General features: G+C 45.2%; 1 protein-coding gene across 1 annotated transcript in view; it reads left to right on the forward strand.

Annotated features, from left to right (window-relative positions):
* The window catches only part of ntm (neurotrimin), a 250,314-nt gene that overhangs the window by 32,252 nt on the left and 191,900 nt on the right, over window positions 1-26,162 (forward strand). The gene's annotated exons all lie outside the window — the stretch shown is intronic.

The following is a 26,162-nucleotide window of genomic DNA, read 5'->3' on the forward strand; positions in this document are numbered from 1 at the left end:
TATTCTCGACTGGAATATCGTTGAGATGCAAACCACTCACACTCTGGGTATTTCCTTTGTTGCTGGAGATTTTTCAGGCAAACATGAAACTGCTCTCCCAGTTCTCTGCAACCAGGGAAGAGAACACATTAGATATGGCCTACACCAACATTAGGGATGCATCCGAGCCCCCCCGTCCCCACAACTCAGCCCTGTTATGCTAATTCATGCATACAAGCGCCGACTGATTGGAGAAAAACCTACAGTGAGGCAGGTGAAGAGATGGTCCGGGGGGGGCACCACAGGACTGTTTCGAAGGCACGGACCGAGATGTATTCAAGGCAGCTGGCGACTACAATGATCACATCGATGAGATGTCTGTGCCTACACTAAGTGAAGCACAGAAGTCAGAAGGAACATGGTTACCCGGGCCAACCAGGACCCCCCGCATGACTCATGAAAACGTGAAATAAATCCTAGAGCACAGAAATTGGCCTCAGAGCAGCGGGAGCTGCCTTAAACAGCCTAGCAGAGCATGCTTCCGGTCAAAAACCTCACAGACTTCTTCCACAATACCATTTTGCCAAGTACAGGGCAGGAAAATGGGCTATCAGCCACTCCTAAGCCAACCACTCCGCTGAGGCTCTGAGGGGACTAATGATGGAGGAGCTGAGCCTCGCTCACCTGGAGGAACGTTGGTGCACAGCTGCTGTTCCTGGACTTCAGTCCAGTGTTTAATATCATCAGTCCTAGTTATCATCACAGACTGGGAACTGTGGGCCTCAGCAGAACTCCCTCCACGACCCCAGACCCCCCTCACGGCTGGGTCCTGGGCCCACTTCCGTTCACCCAGCTTGGCACAGATGACAAATGACCTCTCCTGGTCTGGTGATTCTCTAGAGAGAACCTCTCTGTGGATGACTAGAAGTTTGAGAGTGGTGAGAAGAGCAGAGACGCTCCTCTTCCCTCCATGCATTGAGGAAGTGCATCTCCAGCGAGTCCTCGCACCCCCACCAACGACTCTTCTCTCTGCTGAGTCCATATGGGAACTGTCTCTTCGTCACAAGTGTCCTCTGTACCTTTTTTCATTATTATTTATTGTTTGCTGAATAATTAAACTTCAATTTTCAGCAACAGTGGAGCACACAGGAGGAACGCCGATTTAATGAATCATTTGTGCGTCTCCTTGTTCCACTCTAATTCAAAGACATAATTGATAGATAAATAATTTGCTTTTTTTTTTGCTTCCTTTGGGTGACATGCCGGTGGGTGTGCGTGTGCTTCACAGGTGAAAGACAATATTTGAAGCTTCCACAGCAGAGCCAAAGTCCGTGTCACGACCTCCACAGTTGCGTGAATGTCATTCCGACTTTCCAAAGTAACCTCCATCTTTTCAAAGCTTTCCCCTCATTTTCCCTCTCCTTTCAGGCGTTTCCCTCCCCTCCTGGTGCACACCATCATCCGTTGCACCGGCCTCGGCAAGGTTAACAATCTCATAACTGTGCGTCTGTGAAATCTCATGTGCCACCGGTGGAGTTTCTAGTTTCCTTTGGCACAGGAGGACGCCGCACTTTCGGCTGTCCGGCTCAGGTCCCTGCATGCCGGACGCAGCGGACGGCAGCACTCTGCTGTATTTAAAGTTGTTTGTGGCACTGGATCACGGAAACAACAGTTTGTCTCCCGCGGTTGTCAGAAAGTACTGCGGCATCAGACCAGAATCTCTTTAGCTGCGTGAGGTTTGGAGCGTTCCTCCAATAGGCCTGTACTGTCACCTCTGAGAAGGAAGTAAATCCCAATCAGCGCTTCCACGCAGGGCTACGTTTATTGTCCTCAGGTTTTCAGATGAGCATCTTTATATTTTGGACCATGTACCTTGATACTGATCAGAATTTTAAGACTCAACAACCCAAAATATTGAAAGAGCCATATTGGACCAAAAAAACAAATCTGTCTGGAGCCGCAAAAAGTTAAAAGCCTTATAATTAAGGCAACACATGGTGTAAGTGTCTATATTGGCTGTATTAGCCTACTTTTAAAAATGATAAGTAGGAGGTTACAAATACATAATGAGCATTCATGATGAAATGTTTATTTTCCCTACTTCCATTATAATGAGATGTTAAAATTAAAAGTTTGTTATTCACATTTTGACAGCATTGGAAAACTTTAAGAATGTTTGTCATGTTTTTCCTCCTATAGAAATGACATTAAAACAAAAAATATAGTCACACCATCTTTTTCCATTTTCATATTTTTGAAAAAAGCTCCAGAGGGCCACTAGGGCGGCGCTAAAGAGCCGCATGCGGCTCGAGAGCCGCCGGTTGCCGACCCCTGCTCTAAATGATGCCAAAATAGAAAACACTGCAAATTTTAGTGAATTTTTCAACAACAGTTTTCAGTTTGATGCTCGTGGCTGTTAGCGGACAGACAGTGATTGGTGGATTCCAACTCGACCGGAGGGAGTTGTGCACATTTGACGTGCACATCAAAGCACATCTGGTTACATCTGGAGGTGTTTTTAACTATGTGTTAGAGCCCTTTCACCCTCAGAATTACTCAATCTACTAAACCTTGTGCTCACATTCGCTGATGCCGATCTAAATTCAGGTTGCAGTCTTTATGTCACAAAATAACAATATTAATTTTTCCCAGCATTAACACCAACATTTCTCATCAGCGAAATGAATGCACAACTCCACTGACTGTGTTTCATCCTAAGAATAAATGTTGGAAAGGAAATAATTGTTTTTTCAACCTTTACTAAATTGTTAATGGATTGTTGGTGCAGAATTGTTTGTCGAACATGATTAAAAGTAGAAAACAAAGCCCCCGATTTTGTTTTCAACTTAAGGACATTCAAAGGGAGGTATGTGCCCTTTAGCAAGTGTTGCTGGCGGCAGACCATCACAGCACGGACGAACGCCATCCGGCTTCTTCACAAGCTTTGGATGCAGAGCTTCCAGGACACTCAAGACACCAAAGGGACTGTCCACTTGGCTCCAGCCCCGTCTCACAGTGGAAATAGAATGACAATATTTTTTCCAAAAGGTTGATATCTCCTCCAGGCTTCAACCCAATAAGCATCAGGTCTTCTTCACTTAAGCTTATTTACAAATGCTCCCCATATTCTCCAGTGAAATCGCTGCTAACAGATGACCTCTAATCCCTTCTGGCATGTAAAATCCAACAGTCAATTGTAATTTGGTGGGTTTGACATGAAAAAAAAAACCCCAAACCCACATAGAGCTTGTTTGGTTGGTCTTAACAGGATTTATCCATCTGCTTCCAATTACAGTCTTTAAACGGAACATCCCTGATGATGGATGTCTCTCCTTTCTTTCTTTCTTTCTTTCTTTCTCACTGTCACTGTCTCCAAAAGGACGTGCGGGCTGCTAAATGCGTTTGCACGATCAAGAAACTTGATCAACCAATGACGGGTGCTGTGTGGGAAAGAAAGACAAATGGGGAATGAATGTCCAGGTGCCAGCGTGCGTTTGCAGAGGACGTCTTTAGCTGACAAAATAAATATGCCACCCAAGCTAGCTGCAAAAACAGCAACATTAATCTAAGCAATACAGTAAATTGACAAATTGTTTTAAGACGAGAACGTTAACGTCCGCGGCATATTGTTGAGGGTGACCAAAAGAAGAAGCTTTTTCCCCAGATCATGCAGGAACGTGATCTTAGCAGGTCATGATATCGAGTCAAAAGAACGTTAGGAGGCGGCTGAGCGACAGAGAGGCTGTGTGACCTTTCCAAAATGGCTGTTGCCCACTCAGCACAAACCCAATGCCCTTCAAAAGCTGCCGAGGCTCACGGGTTCCATGGCTGGTCGCGGTACCTGCAGAGAGAGGTAGATTAGACCAGCCGAGCCTGACCACGTGTGACCCGATCCCCCTCGTCAGTGTTCTCATCCATTGGCTCTCTACTGGACACAAACATTAAGCTAGCTCATTAGCCGATGAACAAGACACATTTTCCTTCTTCTTTAACTGGTTAATTCCTGTAATGCTGATATTAGATGGGCATTGCAGCGTCACGAGTGACTCGGGGTGATGCAGGCAATCAATGGCCCATAATAATGAGGGTTTGTCATCAGAATATCCAACAAATCCTGGCATCAAAACGTTTACGGCAAGATTTTAATGCTAGGTTTTTGCTGTACTCCCTAATTAAAGTGTTTCACATTGTATTTAACTCTATTCTGAATGTTGAGGATCTGAAAATGATCAGGTATAAAGGAAATACAAGGTTTGTCTTTCTGCTGTCCCACTGGGCTTGATGTTCAACTTCTAGCTCACAGTTTTGAAAAATGTAACTATGTTAAGAAAACAACAGAAAACAACAGCAAATTACGCTCGAGTGCAGTTGGTAGCATTCGCATCTTTTCATCTGGCAAGTATGAGCCTTTGAAATTGGCCAATTATCCGTAAAAAGTCCTAAAGGCAACCTTTCTGCAGGCGGAAAATGTCAGAGCTTGATTCTGTTGTCTGGAGTCGAACCAGGCTGGACCGGTGGAACTCTGAGAATTAAAAGAAGAGAATCTGTTACAAACTCAATATTTCTTTAATTAAGATATTCATCATCATCAGTGACGGTGCAATTAAATATGTGACAGGACAGTGACGTATGGATGTTATATCAGATGGTTTCATACATAAACCTGTAAAGGACTCAAAGATATTCACATTTCCACGAGTTCTAGACCACAAAGTCAATGACTGATTTTATAACAACAGATGCTACAGTGGTGCAGCTGTAACAAACTGTCAGAACATATTTAGCGCTGACAAGAACTGGCGGCAGTTTTTTTTTTTTTTTTTTTTTTAAATCACCATATTAAACACCAACCCCCAGGAAATCAGCCTGTTACGTAATAAACGTGGGTCGGGTCTAAATTGGCAGCTCCCCCGGGGTTCGCAGCCCTGTCACTCACCCTGTCTGCTGTACAGCGTGTGTCAGGGCCGAGGATGAAGACAGGCAGGGCCGTGCTGTTACACATCCTCACCGATGCTGGGAGTCAGGAAATTCAATGCCCAGGATCCCACCGGAGCCCGGGCTCTCAGCAGAACGCCTCAGCCAAGCCTGTAATTGATATTTGTCAGAGTAAAGGGGTGGTCCATGTCAGCTCTGCAGCTGCTGGGAGATGAAGGAAGGCTCACTCAAAGTCCAAGACAGTGAAGCCGTGCTGTATGTGGGAGAGGCCTCGGGGCCGTGGCCCTCGGTCTCACCGTGGAACGCAACAGAACGCTTCGCTGCCGTCTGATAGCCTCGCTTCAATAAAAACTGGTAGCAGTTAGCAGCTGCTAACGATTCCCTATTACTGTATATTAATGAGCGCTACCAGATGTGTCGCTTCACATCTGCAAAAAACCCAATCAACGACAAATGAGGGGGGGGGGGGGGTCATTTCAAACGCTACATTGATAGTAAAGAAGACCTAAAGCGTTAACTGAACATTGAGCTCTCATGGTGCTTTGACGCTGCAGCTGCTCTGTTATTTCTTTTACTGCTGACCTTGTGGAAATTGGTAGTTTCTCCCCGGGCTGGGCTGGTCCAGGTCAAAGCAGGCTGAAAGCCACCTCTCAGCGGACGGTGCTTTAAGTGCTGCTGCCCCTCATGGTGCGTGTGCTCCGGAACATCCCATCATGGAGCCACTGTGTTTCTGCCCATCGACTCCTTCTGTGAACTAGCTACAGCTGCTGACTAAATATTCCTCCTCTGGTCTTTCAAAATATGCCGGCCTTTTTTCCAACTTTTCCAACTTCCGGGTAAACAATAACTTTTGAAATCAGATTTGCCTTAAATATTTTTTTCCCCTTTTATTTTCCATAAACTGGCTTATCTCTGCCTTTTACCCCAGAGGGCAGCTTAGATGGATTGATGTCATAACAGAGGAGGAAACTATGAGAAATGAGATTGTGATCAGATGGATTAGGAATCGGCTTGTTGGTAAAGGCTCTCAGTGATGGAAGGAGGACGGTGATCTGTGCACATGAGGCAGGCAGGGAAATGAATTCATGTCAGCGGTGATCTCCCCTGGCTTCTCCCCATCTCAGCCATAATTAGAGCAGAGCAGATAGCATCAGAGAGGCTGGAGCGCCGACACATTTAGATTCTCTCCTCCTTATTACTAATGGTGGCCTTTGATACATATTGAAACAATGTACTCAATCTGAAAAAAACGCACTCTGAATTATTCATGTAGCTGCATCAGAGTGCCAGTGCCAATGTTGCTCTGGTCCTACTAGATCTCATACTGTGGGATTTAGCATTCGCTCGCAGGGGAAACGTAGCTACGGAGCGACATCCCTCCTCGTGAGCAGGAAAATGCAGCAGATGAGTGTTTTCAGACGGATCAGCAGGCTTGTTTTCCGACATTATAGATCACACATTGCTAGCATGGGAGCAGAGTAGACAGAACGGTTCTGGTTGCTGGTCCCAGAGACGGCGCCGGTGCCTCCTGTCCTCCGCAGCCAGGACGCCCCTCTGGACGGGGGCAGGGCAACACCTGACACTTGTGTTCAGGTCTAATTCTCCCATGTGATCTTTGACATTAAGCTCATTTGCCTGGAAGAGCTTCCCGAAAGGTTACGCTTGGCCGTCACAGCCGGTAGCACCTCTCCCACCTGCCTCATTAGGGGAATTTTGTCCACTCTGCTACTCTGTCCCCCATCCTGAACCATCAAATTATTCTATAGATACTCATATAATCTGTGATGAATGCAAAAGTGTCGACACAGTTTGTGCAGATGTTTGGAAGAAGTTTGTCAACAGCATTCTAGTCCCTTATGATCTGCTGTGGTTGTTGATCTTAATTTGAAGGCCCCGATTTTCAACGCGGCTCAGTCGTTGGGTGTCGCTAAATCCAGATTAGGAGGAGGAATCTTTCATCCCGCGCGAGGAGCGCGCGCAGACGTAAACAAGCAGGTGTCGAAAAGTTCCCGCAGAAGTCAATTTCCACATCTAATCCTGAAACAGGCCCGAACGCCGGCGAGCGGCGCCGAATAACAAAGTGGCGGCGACGCGAAATGAATTCATTAATGCTAGCTTATCTCCAGCAGATAGCTGCTAAATCCTTCGGCTCTGTCAATCAGCGAGAAGGCGGCGCAGAATGGATTTTTGTTGGTCGTGAGATCACAGCGTCTGTCTGTCTGTCTGTCTGTCTGTCTGTCTGTCTGTCTGTCTGTCTGTCTGTCTGGTCTCTCAGGTTTGTCGCAGCTGATAGGACATAAATGTTTGCTGCGTGCGATCGTGAATATTATTATTAAATCGACTCTCCGGGGCTCTCTGGGCGGCGTTCTGCTTGGTCACACCGAAGCCATTAACCAAATCCCAACAAATGAGGGGCCTCATTTAAAATGAGGGGCCTCATTTTTAAACCCCATCAAAGGAAATAGAAATTGTGAGTACGTACAAGTTCAAAAAGGACACATATCTATATGTATATAGTTGTACATTGTATGACCACACACACACACACACATACATCTTTTGAGGTGTGTTTGCTTCCTGTAAAACAGTAAATACACATGATGGGCTGGGAAACAGGCTTGTTGATGGCTGGGGTGATTGCTGTGGGTTTCCTCTTTTTTTGATGTTTGCGGGGAGAATAACAGACCTCCTGTTTTCCTTTCATAACAACCAGCTGCGCCGTCTATTACACTGCATTTGAACCACGGATGTGATTTACTTTTCTCCACGTTTTTAAAATACCCACATCATATCAACAGTTTGGAAGCGGCAGCTGGCGAGCTGGACGACAACGTGTAGTCTCTGTAGTCGCTTGTGAGGCTTTATTATTTCCAGTTTACTATCACGCTAAACTGTTGTGTCTGTGCCCTACATGCATATTGATGTGCAGGGACATTATCAGCGTGCGAGGGATATAGACAGACATAAAGAGAAATGCTTTTTATCGTCTTGTTACTTTAATCTGCATCGAAATGATGCTTGTTTATAGGTTGGCTGTGTGTACCGGCGGTCGGCTTGTGGCTCCGCAGTCACCGCGTTCCTCGGTGTAGATCCCCGGGTTCGAAGCGCATTTATAGACATTAATCTCACAAGAAAATTATGTATTGATCTTTGTCGTGCCGAGGATGCATCATGAAATGCTGATGACCTGCAGTCGTACGTCATTCGTCCACGCGTGCGTGAGGAAACGCGTACACTTCCACCCTCTCCGTCTGCCACATGAATCCCCAGGTAGATCAATTCTCATTTAAAGTTATTTGAAAAATATAACTGCATGATGATAACACACATCAATAGAAAGTTAAATACCAGACCGCGTCTGAGGATCAGAACAGGCCATATCAAGCGGAGCCGCAAGAAAAAGAAGGCGATGGAGGTTCTCTTCTCTCCGTTTTTGTCCAATATGCGGGACAAATGGCCACTGGTATTCAGTTTCCCAGCCTTCTTCACACGTGCTTTTATTCTGAAAGTGTTAGCACGATAGCATGTGGCCATCCTGTGGTGCAGGACTCATCCTTCCCAGCAGCACGTGCATGATAAATGAATGTCAGAGCAACGACTGGCCTGAGGTTTCCACCCTGCTCCCTGTTCTCCATGGGGACCGACTGTCTTCCATATGTAAAGTGTGAAGAATATACATCATACATCAGTGTCCTAGAAAAAGTGCAATTATTTCAGAGGGTGGAGAAGCCTGGTGAGTTTCAGAGAGAATCATTCCAGAGAAGCGGACGACCTGAGAAATATGAAATGATGCTTCTCTGGCTCTAAACCCCGAAACCAGGCGTAGCTGTAGGATCGGGCCCCGAATCATTAAAGATGACTTTTTTGTTGCGATTCGGACCATCAGTCACAACCAAACGTTCGCATTCAGGACGTCACCTGTGCCAACGTGGGTCGGCTGAAGCCGGATTCTCCTCAAGACCAGGACCTTCTCAAGACCAGGACCTCCTCAAGACCAGGACCTCCTCAAGACCAGGACGTCCTCAAGATGAGGACCTCCTCAAGACCAGGACGTCCTCAGGACCAGGACCTCCTCAAGACCAGGACCTCCTCAGGACCAGGACCTCCTCAAGACCAGGACCGCCACAAGACCAGGACCTCCACAAGACGAGAAACTTCTCAAGACCAGGACCTCCTCAAGACGAGGACCTCCTCAAGACCAGGACCTCCTCAGGACCAGGACCTCCTCAAGTCCAGGACCTCCTCAAGACCAGGACCTCCACGAGACCAGGATCTTCACAAGACCAGGACCTCCTCAAGACCAGGACCTCCACAAGACCAGGACCTCCACAAAACCAGGACCTCCTCAAGACCAGGACCTCCACAAAACCAGGACGTCCTCATGACCAGGAGCTCCTCAAGACCAGGACGTCCTCAGGACCAGGACCTCCTCAAGACAAGGACCTCCTCAAGACCAGGACCTCCTCATGACCAGGACCTCCTCAAGACCAGGACCTCCTCTGGACCAGGACCTCCTCAAGACAAGGACCTCCTCATGACCAGGACCTCCTCATGACCAGGACCTCCTTATGACCAGGACCTCCTCAGACACCAGGACCTCCACAAGACCAGGACCTCCTCAAGACCAGGACCTCCTCATGACCAGGACCTCCTCAGACACCAGGACCTCCACAAGACCAGGAACTCCACAAGACCAGGACCTCCTCATGACCAGGACCTCCTCAGGACCAGGACCTCCACAAGACCAGGACCTCCTCATGACCAGGACCTCCACGAGACCAGGACCTCCTCATGACCAGGACCTCCTCAGGACCAAGACCTCCACGAGACCAGGACCTCCTCATGACCAGGACCTCCTCAGGACCAAGACATCAGCTGCAGTGGATTTCCTATTTTGACCACTTCTGTGGCTCCTTCTTCTCTTCAGTCATATCACGTTTCTTTCGCACCCTCAGGTGTTTGATTTTTTCTCGAGGCGCTTTAGCTCCAGAACAAAAGTGCAGACATCTCTTTTCACACCTCCAGCTCCTCCAGACAGACTCCCAGTCAGGATTACGAGCATGTGAAAGGGACTTTGGTGTGACTATCACAATTATTATTGCGCCCCTCCCCGCGCGCACCAGAACACCCATGAAATCAGGCATTCTTTCAAAGTAAAGCCTGATTAAAATACATTCCAAGGATCCTTTGAGGCTTCCGCAGACGCGGAAGATTTTTTTTCAGCCACGAGAGTCGTCGGTTGACTTTAAACAGTTTAAGTGAACAAAAGAGGATGAGGACTGTCTTCCTCATTTGATTCCCGCAGACGGGAAACCCGGACTTTCGGCGGGGGATTAGATGAGGATTAATACAAGGGTGGCGAGGTGGCAGGTGGACGGCGAGCAGCGACGCTCCTGCTTCCCAGCTGTCAACGCAGACGTGGCCAGGACATGATGATTCGGTCTCCTGTTCACATTCATTAGTTCTAGTTTTAATCCACCTCTTTCACTTTTAGAGTTCTTTTTTTTTTTTTTTTTTTAAATCAATGTACTGTGAACTTCCAACCGTGAAAAGGGACGAAAAAGTCGGTGGAGAACAGACAACCTTTCAATCTCTAATTCGATTTCTCTTCAAAAGCACTTTTGTGTAATTTAATTTGAGCTAATTTGAGTATTTGCTCCGCTGGTTTGAATCCAGTCGTCATAGTCCGATACATATACCGATACATCATTATATCGTTTGTCTCGATACTTTGTGTTCGTTTGTGTGTACTTTATCTGGATAAATTTAAGATCCTTTCTTTTTTGGTGGACTCGGTTGATTTGAATGAAACTGTTGTGGTACAGACAGGATCTATAGAACTCGGCGTTTAAATTTTTCGGTTCACAACGGAGAATATCGCAACATGTATCGCGACGCAAGTATCACGATACAGGTATCACGACGCAAGTATCACGATACAGGTATCACGACGCAAGTATCGTTATCCTATTATGAGCCGGTTCCCAACCAAGTGAACTGAGGTCTTTTGCTCCCGTCTGTAACGAGTTTTTTAGGTTTCCTATTCAACCTCACACATTGAAACTTAAAGAGGCGCCTTTTTTCTCCCCCAAACATGTTTAATTCACAACTTAACAGTCCATGGAAAAGATTGTTGCTACGGCTGGATATCAAAGGTTTTCTTTAGAAAAAGTGCATCAGCGCGCTGTTGTGATGCCGCAGGTTTGTTGATCCGTGATGAATAACAGTCGATAAAGACTGTTTAAATTTAAAGACTCGTTAATCCCAAATATTCAGTCAGGATTCAGTCAGGGGGAGGATACAGAAGGGTTAGACAGGAAAAATAAGAGAATAACAGCAGTGACACCAGCAAGACCCGGACATCACTCCTGTCTCTGATGGAAAAGTGAGGAGAATTCCAGGAGCCCCCCCGGCAACACCGAGGCAGGAAGTTCTGCTAGTTTTCCTGAAATACTGATTTTTTCCACTTACACTCACAGTTATTCATCTTTTTACATCCCAACTTTAATGAAAGCTCCACAGCGGCCCTAGCGTCCGCTGAACGTGTGAACTAGCCGTGGCGATGCGATGAATTTGACGGCGTGAGGCGCCTCCCTCCGAAGGAGACAGCTTTGACAGGACTCGGCAGCTTTGACGGGACTCGGCAGCTGTGTGTCTGCTGGCAGATGATGCCAGATTAGCAGGAATTAGCGGCTCCTCTCGTGTTCGCCTGAGATGATGAACTGGTTAATAACTTTTTGTGCGCGTGGATGTTTGCCTTCTACATCTCTGTGGCACCTAATTGAACAAATAAATGGAACCGCATGTGCATTCTTTGTGATCTAGTGTGCTTTCGCTGAGGAAATTATCTGAGCATATTGACTTCATAGATCACTGCTGCAAGCTGGCGTCTTCAAAGTGTCATTAATATCTCCGAGGAGCTTCTCTCATCGTCATTGTTGTTACAGCGCTGTTCTCGGGGTTAAAAGGAGACTCTGCTGGAGATTCTAAATAACTTTTTATTGTGTGCAGACTTTGAAACCGATAGAAACAGTGAGAAATGTTTTCTTTTGTCCCACTAGAATGAATCTCATTTAAATACAGCCATTTTTCAAAAGCTGCAGCTTTTGTGCTGTGCAGCGGGTCCAATGGCAGATTCCCACAGGATTTCATAAGATTATTGTGTCTGGGCCTCTGACACCTCCAGAGGGGTTTAGAGTCATGCTCTCCTGGAAAAATAGATGCTGAACGCATCGCCGCGGCAACGGTAATAGCAGAATTATCAGTCTTGATATATGAAGAGATAAATTACAATACGAAGGGCACAGAGTTTAAAACCGGCTAATTTCTTTGGCTAATAATGCAAAAGGATTTTTATCTTTCTTTCTTTTTTTATTGTACATTTGAGCCTTTAAGCGCTCATCAAGGCTGAGAAGAATTCGACAACTTTCCAAGATTTCTCGTCGGGTCAGACAACGCGATTGTCCCCAGAAGGCCTGGAGCCGAAAAGTTTCACATCCCGGACTTTAACAAGAAATGGAATAAAAAGGAAAGTATTATTAGAAATGTGACTTTTAACTTTGAAAGAAAATAGCTTACTGGAAATCCTTTTAAGTTTTCTATCGTGTAATCTTTGTGCGGCTGCGTCACGACGGCAACAAACCTGTTATTAAAAGACAAGAAGACGCTGCCCCACTGTGTGTCTGGGGTCGGGCTGTATCTGCAGTCATCATGATGAAACGGCGCTAACGTTCCTTCTGATGATGAGCGTTAGCCTTTTAACAGCACCAGGGCGGAGTGTTTGTGTAATAAGTGGGCTGTTGCAACTCTCTGAAAATGCCTTGAATCCACATTTATAGGTCACGGATGAATTGTTCTTCGTTAGCTCGCGCGCTTCTCTTCAGACGGCTTCACACACTCTGAGCGCGCCGTCGGAAGTTTCGCCGTTTAATCGCCCATCAAGTATGCAAAGGATTCGTGTTGGATTAGAGAGTAAACAAGGAAACAAGGAAAGGGCTTCAACAAAGTGACAACACAATGTAATAAAGGAAAACAACTCAAATCCAAAGAACTGCGACGTGATCGATGTTGATCCAATTGAAATGTCAGTTTTCCTCCCTTTAAGTGCATCGACTTTGCAACTTTGAATCAGCTCTCGTCCAAAACGTCTCCTCCTGTCTGCGTGGTCTTCACCTGACTTTAAAGGCCATTAACAAAGGTGTGATGAAGGAGAGGGTGGAGCCAGGGTGGCAGTGGTGTTGATGACACAGGTTGTTGTCACATCTTTCAGCTCCACATTCTTCTTTTTCAGGGCTCAACCGCACAAATTGTACCCGTCGTCCCTTTTTGTGGATATAATATTCAGCCGTTGGTTTTAATCAGCAGGCAGGAATGCTTCCAACACAGAGCTTCTCGCGTCTCTGATAAAGGCAATTTGAACTGAATAAACAGAAGATTAGCAGATGTAAAGATGGAAGGATCCAGCTCGATTATTCGTCTTTTGCTTTTTCGTGTCTGACAGCGTTCAGCTCCAATGTTTAGTGGGTAATTTTGTACGCTCTTTTCTAGATTAGGCGATGTTGAATGCAATTGCTAATCATCGAATGAATCATTGTGGAGTTCCTATTTTGCAGTTAATTGAGTGCTTCCTTGGTGTCTGGATTTTTTGGCCTCATTGCTGCCACCTGTTCTCTGTCACCTGCCTCTCATTATCTCGCCGCTTCCATTGGGTCGATGAACCCAGCGGCCGCTCTACTGTTGGTCCCTCGGCTTGTTCAGATGCTGTTTCTGATTGATCATTTTCAGAGTTTTTAATTTTCCCAGTAAAAACTCGCTCCGCATCCCAGTCCCGACAGAACAGGCTGGGTCGTTTTCGCCACCAAGATCACGTCAGATTTGCTCGCTTTGGTCCACGCTAAATGCTGCTGTTATTATTTTGTTATTATGCCACCAACATAACCAATTTTCCAGTGTGTATTTGGCAAATTTCCGTTTGTTTAGTGTGTAAACAGAGTACGGGACATGTGTGTGGAAGCCCGGTTGTCTGTACAGCAGCGCCGGCGTGGCTCTCTTCTCCGCCCCGTTAGCAAGGCTGCAACTTTAGCTTAACGTCTGTCTTCTAATTTTTATCTTGCAGTAATTCTGGTACTTGTTGTCATGGAAATGACCTTTCAGATGACCTTCTCACATTCAGTCTGTGCACCCGAGTGAAGTTGGTATTGTTCATTTTCACAGACAAATGGGCCGAAGCTTGAGAGCAGCGTCAACAGGAAACCGTTGCTTTACTAGACAACAGATGATATTTTGATGAGACTTGAGGCAGTGACCTGTCAAGAGCTTTGTTTTTAGGATAAGAATGTACTAATAAACGAGCCCGTCGTGGGTTGTCCTACTCCCACACACTGATTAAGTTGTTTTGTGGCCTTTTACCCACAAATTCATCACCAGCTTCTTAAATATTTGGCAGTAATAAATGAGGCAGACTCAAGGAATCAGCCGGTTATAAAGCAGATTCCTTCCTGTTTGAGGACGTCGGAAATATTTCAGGTGTTTCGGTGCCTGATAGCATCAAAACCCGATGAGTGACGTTAGCAAAATCCATGAAAGAAAATATATTCAACCGTGTCAAAGGTCATTTTCTCAGATCTTCCTGCGAAGCTAAAATGAGACACTTTGCTGTGTTCTTCACGATGAGATGTTGTGACGGAATACTGGAGGCAGAGCATCACTGCTAGCAGAAGATTAAAAAACCAAAATGCTACCAAGCAAAGGCTGGAAAGGAGGAAAGGAAAGAAAGAAAGCGCTGATGTCTTTTCAGGACTAACAGATAGAAAAGAAAGTCGACTGCAGTGATTTTGGGGAAGCGTGAGAAAGAGGAAACTGCATGCAGATAATGTCCCCATCGCCTGGGACGCTTCAGATTGGTGCTGCTCCAAGAAGCCTCCGCTGAGCTCTTCCCATAAATCATTTTTAAATCATGGTAACAAACATCTGCTGATAGGAAAAAAAAAAAACACCCTTCCTGCTCACATCTGCCAATATGAAATACTCCCTCTCTGCCTTCAGAGCTCCACGCTGTAATTTGATATTCCTGTGCATATTTCTGGTTTAGGAAGAAATCAGGCCATCGCCATAATCAGACATTCATGTCCTTAAATGATTCTGATTTGAAATTGCAATAAATCAATGATGTGAGTCAGACATCCCATCCAAAAGGACACGGTAAGTCATGGACCCCAGCTCCACTCTCCTTCCTGTCATAAATACAACTGGATTAAAGTTTCAGACTAAACACGAGCTGCTTTTATAATCAACTTCTGAGCACGGCGTGCATGCACGTGCATCCCAATGAGGAGGACAGCGGGAGTATTTCAGGCCTGCTGCCCAACAAATGCTTTTGGAGAGACTGTCCACGGAAATACGGACAGTCGGTCTGTCTTTGTGTCTGTTCCTGAAAGAGAAACAGAGACCTGCTAATAGAAGCTGCTAACAGCATTATTAGCTTCTTGTTGGGACATGATCGAGGTCCGAAATGTCGCTTTGAAGGTTGACTCGCTGCCATTTACAGCTTCTGCGCCTGTACTTTCAGAGTGGGGACACATGACAGAGGTCTGGTTAATGTTTTCACTGGCAGTGAATGAAAGCGCTGAATGCCATCCGTCACTTTGACAGATGAGACAAGATGATCTATTGGACCATCTAACTGTAATTTCACCCCTGAACATTTGCTGGCCAGCGTGCATATTGATTATTTGTTATATGTCTTGGTCAGTAGATGACGTCTATGTCCAGAACGTCAAGACCGGCACTGAAACGGCCAAATTGCTATTTTCTTACAACTAGCGATGAGAGTTAAACGGATAATTGTCCATCGCCGGCGACCATGTGGCTGCTCTGCGCACATCTGCTCGCATCCTTTTGAACCAGCCAAGCTTTTCCGTTCAAACCTCTGGCAGGTGTGATGATAATTGACTCTCTGTTCACCCTCCCGAACAAAATCGAGCCTGGCACCACAAGTCATCCCAAGTGAAGCTCCAAAGCCCGCAGACATCCACACATCCGCTCCATCCAGCAGAAATTCCTTTGAGTGTCCTTTCCTTCATTTTTAATGCTTTCTTCTTCTTCAACAGCCATAATATTTTGAAATATTGCTCAGCGGTTTCACGTTCCCCTGTATCGTTTTCACGACCTCTGTTGCTCATGAAAAATGCACGTGGGATCTGTCTCTCTGCACGTTCTCCCGTTCCTTCCTGATGATCTACAGAAGCCGGACTCGGAAGCCATTAATGCCGTGTCAGCGTGTGATGGAAAACCGCCCGCGTTTTCTAGGTGCATCTTTGGAGAAACAAACAGGATTTTTCATCCGGGGCGGCTGAGGTCATCAGCGAACGGACTTTTCAGTGTCCTCAGAGGAAAGACCCCCCAATTCCAGAAGACCCCAATTCCACGCCGATGTTCTTCATCTGTCTCCACCAATGCAAAAATAATAGCAAAGTAAGATTTATGCAGCTCTGTCCAGGTGTGCCTAACCCCCCAAGGTAGTTTCAGGAAAGAGAAAATGTGTGCAAGGTTGTTTTTATATTATTCAGAATCTTTTTCCGGCACCGTAATGCGGCTGCGAAGGCTCACCGGAACACTGTGTGTCACACACCCTCCATCTTTGTTGACGCCACCGCTTGTGTAAGAAAAAAATAGGACATCAGCATATCTTCTAATGCCCTTTAAAGCCCATTGCAATCATCACCCGACTCACCAAATCCATATTTCAAACTGCATTTTGAAGAGTTTAAAGCTAGAGGAGGATGAGAATCCAAAGTCCAAAACCTTTCCTTCATTTCTTGGCCTTCTCGGCCCTTTGCTTCTTCAAACAGCAAATAATCGACGGATGTTTCATGGACGTGATTCATTTTTGACTTTGCAAATAGTCGCCGCCCGGGCCGAGGTTTCTCTGCGCCTAACATATGCGTGCCCATCCACTATGGCCACTCAGGTGGCTTCAACAGCTGTGCATGAATTTTAAATTGGTCCCACAAGTCCAAAAGGAGATTAATTATAGTCTGGGAATAGAATACATATTTTTAATCTTTCAAACAAAAGCCGCTGCTTTATTGTCAATCTCTGCTCTTTGTTTCTGCGTCAGGTCTTTATCTTGACAGACCTGCGTGTCTTCCAACTTTTTCTCTAGGTCACTTCTAAAGTAACATGAGAAAATGAGGATAGGGAGAGACAAATAACGTCATTAGCCTGAAAATCCTCTAGTTGTAAACGTGTGCAACCAACACACCGGAGAGTTCAGGCCAGATCCTGCACAGCATCTCTCAGCAAATTACTCCTATAGTCTGAGGTGCTTAATTGTATCGATCCTGCTGTCTTTTTCTACTCGAGCGCAGATTATTTTGGCCCAACCTGAGACCGAATCAAGTCAATAGAATTGAGAGCAAGCTCTAAAGCAAGTAATGATCTTTTCAGAAGGCTGCAACAAATTACAAGCAATGTTAGCCAAACTGGCAGCCGTAATAACGCCACTGATAAAAGGTGTTTTTTTCCCAGGTATTCTTCCATTTATTATAGTCTGATGACAAGTTTGGAACCCAAATATCTGAGGTACAAAAAAAATAAATAAAATTTCACGAATGTTTTGGACAGAACTGTGTTTTTAAGTGAAAGTTTAGAACAACTCACAGTAGACAGTGGCCTTATTTTATGGTATTTTTATGTTCTCCATGTTGAAACAACACTTTTCTGGACCTTCTCTGGAGCCAGAGTGGCAGCAACAGTTACATTAAATGCTGGACGGGAGAACATCTCCACACTGGTCTGTGCCTGCTAGCTGGGGTCAGTCACGGATACAGAATTATTAAATGAGTCTGGATCCAATTAGATCCATTTTCCACACCACCTCCTCCAACCGATGATACATCATGTTGGTGCTAAAGAGCTCATTTGTCCAATCCAAACAATACGGGAGCGTTATTTGCTACAGTAGTGTCCTCACTGGTTGTTGTCGTGTCATCCACTGCTCACGCTCACGTTCACACCTAAGGTCATGTTAGAGCTGCCTGCCCCCCCCCCCCCCCCCAAACACATGTGGAAGGAGCTGGAGGACCTGCAGAGAACCCACTCAGGCGCAGGAGAACCTGCCAGCTCCATCCAGGAAAGCCTCAGAGCTCCTAGGCGATCGCAACCTGGAGAAGGTTCCAGGTTCCTGGCCTGTTAAATGTTTAATGTTAAATATTTTCGTCAAATTTTCCCTTTTTTTGAAGGGTGACGTTTGAGTTTTAAACATCTTGGTTAGGTTTTAGAATGAAAGAAGAAGAGGTATTCAGAGAGGTGTTTGAAGCTGAAGCTCGTTCATCAGAGACAGGACGAACTAATAGAACAGGTCGTTGAATCAGAATGGTCCTTTCTCACTATTCAGCTCCTCAGCTGTGATCATCATTATTCTGCAGCGTCTTTCATTTAAAACCCCTTTTCTTAGAATTTGCCCATTTTCTGGACTGGCGTAACAGATAAAGGCGTCCAGATTAACCTAGATAAGGATTATCCAGAATATTACCACAACACTCGAGGTATAATGCCTAAAAAGAATCGGTGATACGATCCACATCTGAGGGCACTTGAGATCAATTCACAGCTTTGTGCCAGAGAGGTTCAGGCGAGGCCACGGAGCAGGGAAAGAACCAAACATATCTGGATGTCCAGCAGGTCAGCACGGCCACGTTCTGAAAGAACAAACCTACAGTTGAGCCGAGCAGGAATTATTCCCACGGTTACTTAAAGTTTGGGTTGTGTGCGCAGGTTCTGATGACGCTCCACTGTCAGGGTGGTGTCAACACGGACACATTCGCCCAAATATAGTCAACTTAAATGTACAGTAGTCACAACATTTCACATTTCCAAGTTATATTTACTTAAACTCAAATGGTTTAATTTGCAATAACCGCATAATGCAGCATATTTTACTTACTTTTTTAAAACTCTCCACAGAAACAAATCTGCTCTGTGCACGCCTTTAGCATGAGGAGCAGGCTGAGGAAACCATTTGCAACATTTGCTCAGCTCAGACACAGACATGAAGAATTGTGCCGTGACCTTAAATGTGTCTTTTGCTTCAGGCATGTTCTCAAGTAAAGCGTTTTAAAGTGTTTTAAAGTGTTTTAAAGTGTTTTAAAGTGTTTGGGGTACCACAGGTGGATTAAGGACAGGCTACACAGGTGAAGACAACAACTGCTGAGTGCTTCCATCCAAGGCTGCCAATTACGGTGATTCTCACTGTGGAGGGACTCAGCTATGCTACGCTAGGAATGGAGCAATGTGCTCCTTTTAGCAGAGAAGGCCCACTAGATAGTCCACATGTTGGGTGAAGGCTATTGATGTGCTTATTTTTTTCTTTTGTAGAAATCATTTCACTGTAAAAGCCCCCTTTAAAAGCTTAATTATGAAATTTTGTCATAATATATTTCTGCTAACTGAGACTTTATCAAGGTAAAACCAGAATAAGTTAAAAAAGGGTAATTAGAATAATCCAGAACAGAAATATTAACCCATCATTTTCTGTCTGACCTGCGATCCACTTGAAGATTTGGACACAAACCGTCAACTTGAAGAATTATTCACTAAAAACTCCAAGTAGAAATGAAAAGTATAAAATAAATCATATTTGGATAATTGGTTACATCTCTAATAAACCTCTTGGAACACATTCAAATGTTCCCGTTTCAAACTAGAACAGTTCCAGCAGTTTCTGGTTATTAGGACTTAAATAAAGAAACAACTCAACTCATTTAGGCAGAAAATTATATCTCTACGGTGACAATTGTCCTTAAAAATGCTCCAACCTTGTCCAAAGAGTACGCACAGGAAAAACAGCTTGATTTACCGAGTCTACTCATTATAGCTAAAAAATGGAAAGTACATCTTACTGTGTTCAGAAACACTCTTAATATCATTTTGAATAAACGTTTAAATAAACAGTGAGTGTGGAAATTTGTGTTTTAAAGTGAGCTTCTGCATATTTACCAGGAGAGACCAACATGGCCTGTGAACATGAAACGATCTGTGGCGCATTTGTGTGTTTATATGGAATCTGTTTTTAGAGGACTTGTTGCTATGTATGCGCACGATTCCGACTCCAGTTGTGGGCTGTCAAATGAATGTTTTAAGCCATCTGTAACGATCTCTTTTTAGAGTATTGAATATTTCAAACTTCACATTGAAACGTTGCTTTTTGTTGGACAACCTTGCCAAAGGAGGCTCAACATAAAAGGCAGCGTTTAGATTTCTGATGATTTCAATATGTCACAATATTTGCATGTCCTCTCCCTACTCCCACGGCCAGAAATAGCAGATAAAACACTGCACAAAGAAAAAGTCCTGCATTTAAAGTGGGATTCTCTTAACTGCGGGATGTTCCTTTCGGAATTTGGGGCAGCGGCGACATTCATTTACAACACCTGTTTCAGCGACTCGTCGCATCTCTGGAGACGAGATGGGAGGAAGAGGAGGAGAAGCAGGAGGTGCCGAATATAGCAAGAACAAATTTGTTGCTCCACAAGGACGCTGACATTCGGTGCCATAAGTTTAGATAAGTGCTCTCTAGCACAGACAGAATGACTTGAAATGAGGTTTTGCAGCATCCAGCCAGACAGAGAGCCAGACAGCCAGCCAGACAGACAGCCAGACAGCCAGACAGACAGCCAGACAGCCAGACAGACAGCCAGACAGAGAGCCAGACAGCCAGCCAGACAGACAGACAGCCAGACAGACAGCCAGACAGAGAGCCAGACAGCCAGCCAGACAGCCAGCCAGAGAGCCAGACAGCCAGACAGACAGAGAGACAGACAGCCAGACAGCCAGCCAGAGAGCCAGACAGCCAGACAGACAGAGAGACAGACAGCCAGACAGACAGACAGACAGAGAGCCAGACAGACAGACAGACAGACAGACAGACAGCTCTCTGACCACAGTGGCATTAATTAGATATGACTGACGAAAGCAATTAACTCTCTCGCCATTTCTTCTGCTTGTTTACTTTCATGCCTTTATTTCACTTAATAAATACATTGGCACATTTGGGAGTAGCAGGCTGCTACTTTAATCATCATTTTAAACCTTTTCTGCTGCTAATTTCTGTAAATTTATTTCTTACTATTACTAAATAAATTTCTTACTATTTATGTATATACTGTATATATGTCTTATCTTATTTTATTTTATTTATCTTATTCTAGTGTTGTCTTCTTTATGTTGAATGTCGCAGCGTCACACCAAGACAAATTCCTAGCTTGTATAATACTGTGTATTACATGAACAATGGCAATAAATCTGATTCAATTCAATTCAATTCAAAAATGGACGCATGTATTGTTTGGTCCCTTCATTGGAACGGTTCAGTACCCACTAGCGCCCCCCTATGGCCACTAGCTTCGAGGACAAAACTGGAACATCTTGACCAGGGGTGCCCGAACCTTTGCATTCTATTGTATATGATGAAATGTGTGCACTGTTTCTTTTAAATCAGAATAACATCTGAAGCTGAAGGACGCTAAGTGACACGGTTTGAAAAGGAATCATAATTCTTGTCTGATAAGCTTCAAAACTGAATAGCGCGTTAAGATGCCAATGCTGTTTGAGAATAAATCATAAATAAAGTGCTTCATCTTTATTCCCCTTTTCAATGGGAGAGTTTGTGTATGTCTGGTCACCCTTGTGAGTACTTTCAAAGCTAAAAGCTGAAAACCTTTGAAGTTGATTCTCAAATGTGAGAAGAATCTTTTAAAAAAAACCCAACAAATAGTCCGCTAGGCAGGGGACCGTTTGCATCAATCATAGCGGTGATTCATTAAAAAGCAGAGGCTTGTTTCACGTAACGGCCTGAGATTTTCACATCTGAATCCCTTCCAAACTGACCTCTGTGTCTGCAGCGATTAGGAGCAACAGCGTTATTCCCGTGGTTGTTTCACAAGGTGGGATCTCGCTCAGCAGAGGCCCTGAAGCAGCATTTGATAGTCGTCCGTCTCCGTCCTATGGAAGTGCGCGTGTTGTTCATTCCAGACGTATTGGCTGTGATACTCCACGAGTTCTAATGAACTCATATTCCTGAATATTTTAGAGGGATGCGTTTCTCTAAGAGATCCTGATTTTTCCCCAGTAACACTGGAGTGTGAGATCCTCACACCCTGGAGAATGATGATTCTATGCTATTATTGTCCAAGTGCAGCATCTACCTGATGCTGCCGACAGATGTAGGAAGCACTTTGCTCCTTAATGGACCCGTGTCTCATTCAATGCGATGTAACGGCCACTCCTTCGCACTATTAGAATTCATCATGTACCAACACACATGCTCACAGGCCCCGCACACACACCTGATCATAGATACCTGAGGTGTGCGGCTGTTGTGATGCACAGCCCGTCGTTTGTATCCATGGCTGAGGCATCAAAGGTCCTGGTAGCTGTGCAATTACCTTCTGAGCAAGATGGGACACGACATAAATATTATTATCAACATGTTTGTGAAAAAGAAATGCATCTGCCTCTGAATTGGCTCGGAAGCTGTGATTTTCCTGTAATTTTCCCCAGTTCAGAAAAGTCACGCTTAGATTTGTGTACTTATCTCAAATAGAGCACATTTAGACCCCCCCCCCCTCTTCCATCGCTGTTCATTTTAAAGAACTGAAAGTTTTCAAGTCATATTTGCACTTAATTACAACTATTGTAATTTAATTTTATTCCGCTGAATTGTTTTAGATGAATGAAACCCTACTGGACCAGGTTTGATGGGCAGATGAAAATGGAATTCTATCCTCCCATTAATGAAAGATGGGTCTGACATTTCTGGAGCACCTGATTAAACCAACTCTGTGTGAAACACATTAATTCCTCCAAAGCTTGTAGAAACGATGCTTCACCTTGTTAAAAAAACAAACAAACAGACTGACTGCTATTGTGCCATGATTTTAAACTATTAAGGGATGAACTGCTGACCCGTCCAGGGAGATTCCTGCCTCCCACTTACTGCTGACAGACTCGAGTACTCAATATTCTAGTACCATAAAATAACAGATTTTTTTTTTGCTTTATTAATTTTCTCCCGGCACAATATTCATAAACATAATGGTGATGGAGCAGTGGCACTTTCTTTCTTCTTCAGAGTTTAATGGGTTTTTTTTGGGGGGGGGGGGGGGCATTTTCAGATCTTCAAGGATGACTCTGCACAGAGCTCCGTGGGTTTGAGAAAAACACAATTTTCAGCAGCAATATTGTTCTTGAACACTCTGGTCTTTTCTAAATAAATCCTCGTCCGAGCTTTTTCTCCTTATCATTCTGGGATTTGTCCCAAACCCAAATATAAAAAAAGCAAACACAAACTGGCTCTTAAATGTCTTGCATGGGGGGGGGGGGGGGGGGGGGGGGGGGGGTCATAGCTGAATGAAGATGTGGAGTAGTCAAAAAAACAAGGAAAAGGAAATAAAGATTAAATGGAAACTAGAGAAAGCAACGTTGTCTTCCGTCCATGCAGATGTTGCTTTGCCTCCCAACACTTAGTTAAATAATAAAACAAGACTAAATAGTAGCAGATTGGCTGGTAAAGGTATGTAGAAATGTGCACAAGGACAATAAAAACACCACAGTGAAGGTATTTGAAATACATTTATTTTTATGGTAATATTGGTCAACCTAGTGGACCAGCTTTGAAGCCTTGCTGGCCAGCTAGAAGCCAGGGGGGGAAGGTTCATGGACCCTTACCGAGGGCCATCCAGTGAGCGTGAGCAGGGGTCACATTGCTGGCAGTAAGTCAAACTCCTTGGAGTGTTGGACTCCGCCAGGGCTTCCCTTTATCATCGATTCCGGTCGTTATTTCAATGGACAAAAATCCGAGGAGCAGCCAGGGCTCAGATTCAGGGGCTAGAGGAGGTATTCTCTACGGGAAATGTCGGCCTTTCGGCCTCATGGATCCGAGTGTGAAGCTGTTGGGATGAAGATCGGCGTCTAAATCTGAGACCAGCTAGAAAAGGGGGGATTGCCCTCTCCAGGTGGGTGATGAGTAACTGTGGAGGAGTCCAAGTTTTTCAAGATCTTCTTCAGGAGTGAGGGAAGAAGGGTGGGGAAGGTTGATAGACAGAAGGGGCAGCACCTGCAGGTGTGTGGACACCGAGTGAGATTACCAGTCAACCGCGCTCCAACTCTCACTCCAACTGGTGAGCTTTGGGTAATAACTGAAAGGAAACGATTAAAATTACTAGTACCTGACATGGAAGTCCCTCAAGGGAGCTCAAAGTAGAGCCGCTACTCTTGTGGGTTGAGAAGAGCCAATTGAGGTGGTTTTGACCATGATGTCTCCCTGGGGAGGTGTTTCATACATGTCCTGCTGCGGTTAAACCCCAGGGCAGACTCGAGACACACTGGAGAGATTGTATCTCTTGGCTGGCCTGGGAAGACCCCGGCATTTCCCAGAGGAGCAGGGTGGAAGCGGCTGGGGAGAGAAGAGTCTGGGCTTCTTTGCTGTAGCTGCTACCCCAGTGACCCCGGACCCAGATAAGAAGCTGACACTCAGATTCTGAGACGGTGCATTTAAGGGCAATAAATAATCTTAAAGACAAAGTTGCCACACATCAACCCCATGGATTGTGGCAAATTATACAACACTGGAACCAGTTCTTTTCCAGTCAGGATATACGTCATATTTGTTCTCCATATAGTCACAATACCCCACACACACACACACACCCACACACATACGTATATACTATCCCTTTCCGTGAAAAAGAGGAGTTTAGCAATACATGTACATACAGCAGAAACCCGAAACCCAACTCCTCCTGGGGATTGTTGCAGGACCGCTCCTTTACATGGAATTTTGCACGAATGTCCGCTTGCTCAGGCTTGTGGGAATTTACTGGCAGTTTTGTCTTGTGAAAGCAGACCCTGTGTTCTCTGGTAACAATATGGCTCATAATGGCGAATTTGCATGGAATCACTGGAGGGTTCTGACACCTACAATCTGGGGAAATCTCAGCAAAATATGTCTGGTAATGATGAATTTAAATGCAAATGGCAACTTGACAGGGGAAAGAAATTACATCCGTGACTTGGCCAAATTGACCCAAATTGAAGGAAAAACTCTAAACCTCAGAATATTGGTACACCAGTTTATGAAAATATAAGATAAGTCAAGCAAGCTAATAGTTCTCATGGAATGAAGGGAAATAAAAAATACCCGGAGTAAACCCACCGGCAGCTTTCCCAACTTGAGAGTGGGAATCAAACCCTCCCATCGCCGTGGCGCCCACCATTTCTGCTGACTGCATTAAATGCAGAGGCCAACTTTGCTTGTGCACCTAATACATATGTGACCACCAAGGTCACCGTGTCCGTGTACATGAAGACGTTGCATCATGGGACTTAAACAGTCCACTGGCGACTGACTGTGCGACACTGTTAACCTTCTTTGTTTTTTCCTGAACACCTGAACACTTCATTTATTCAGAACAGCAAACAGGGAATATTGTCTCTTTTTCACAGTAAGCCACAGAGGGTGAAAACACTCTTCCTCCCCTCGTTCTCCTCCCGGCACTCACTCCGTGTTATCCTCCGAGCAGGGATGCGGGGAGACTTGGAGATCAGTGGAGGAGTCGGGAGCAGAATACAGATCAGCAGCGGCGAGAAGACATGGCCGGGCTATTTAGCATACCTAATTGACCTCCAGCTCCAAACCCCAGCCCTGTGACTACCCCCCGCTCCCCCCCCCCCCCCCCCCCCCCACACACACACACACACCCAGCAGACGCACCCCCTGCCCTGACGCCGATCCTGCATGATATTAGTTTCTGATACGCCGTATACCGCCGTCTTTAGTAATGACTGGCGTTAATTGTGATTCGGGACAGTTCGCGTCTTTTGTGCACCAAAAAGAATCCTCCCCGAGTCCCCCCCAACACACACACACACACACACACACACACACACTGCTGCTGTCAACCGCACAATCAGGCTGAGCGAGCCCCAACTCTAGAGGCTGCAAAACTAATTTTACCTTAAAAGCTTTAAGAGGTGCAGCTCGTTGAAAACGATCCCGCGTGGGAGGAAAATCCCATCAGAGGTCCAGCTGATGTTAATCTCTAACCCGAAGTTCTGTGTTTAACATTAATCGACAGTGAAAGTGAAAAGAGTTGATTGGATGCTTAATGAGGAGATTGAAGTCTGGGCGTCTGTATGGTACGTGCACTGTCTCACATATCCCTGCCACCACAGCGGGATACCTCAGCAGA

The sequence above is a fragment of the Takifugu rubripes genome, chromosome 15 (assembly GCF_901000725.2).
Source record: "Takifugu rubripes chromosome 15, fTakRub1.2, whole genome shotgun sequence".
Lineage (NCBI taxonomy): Eukaryota > Metazoa > Chordata > Actinopteri > Tetraodontiformes > Tetraodontidae > Takifugu > Takifugu rubripes.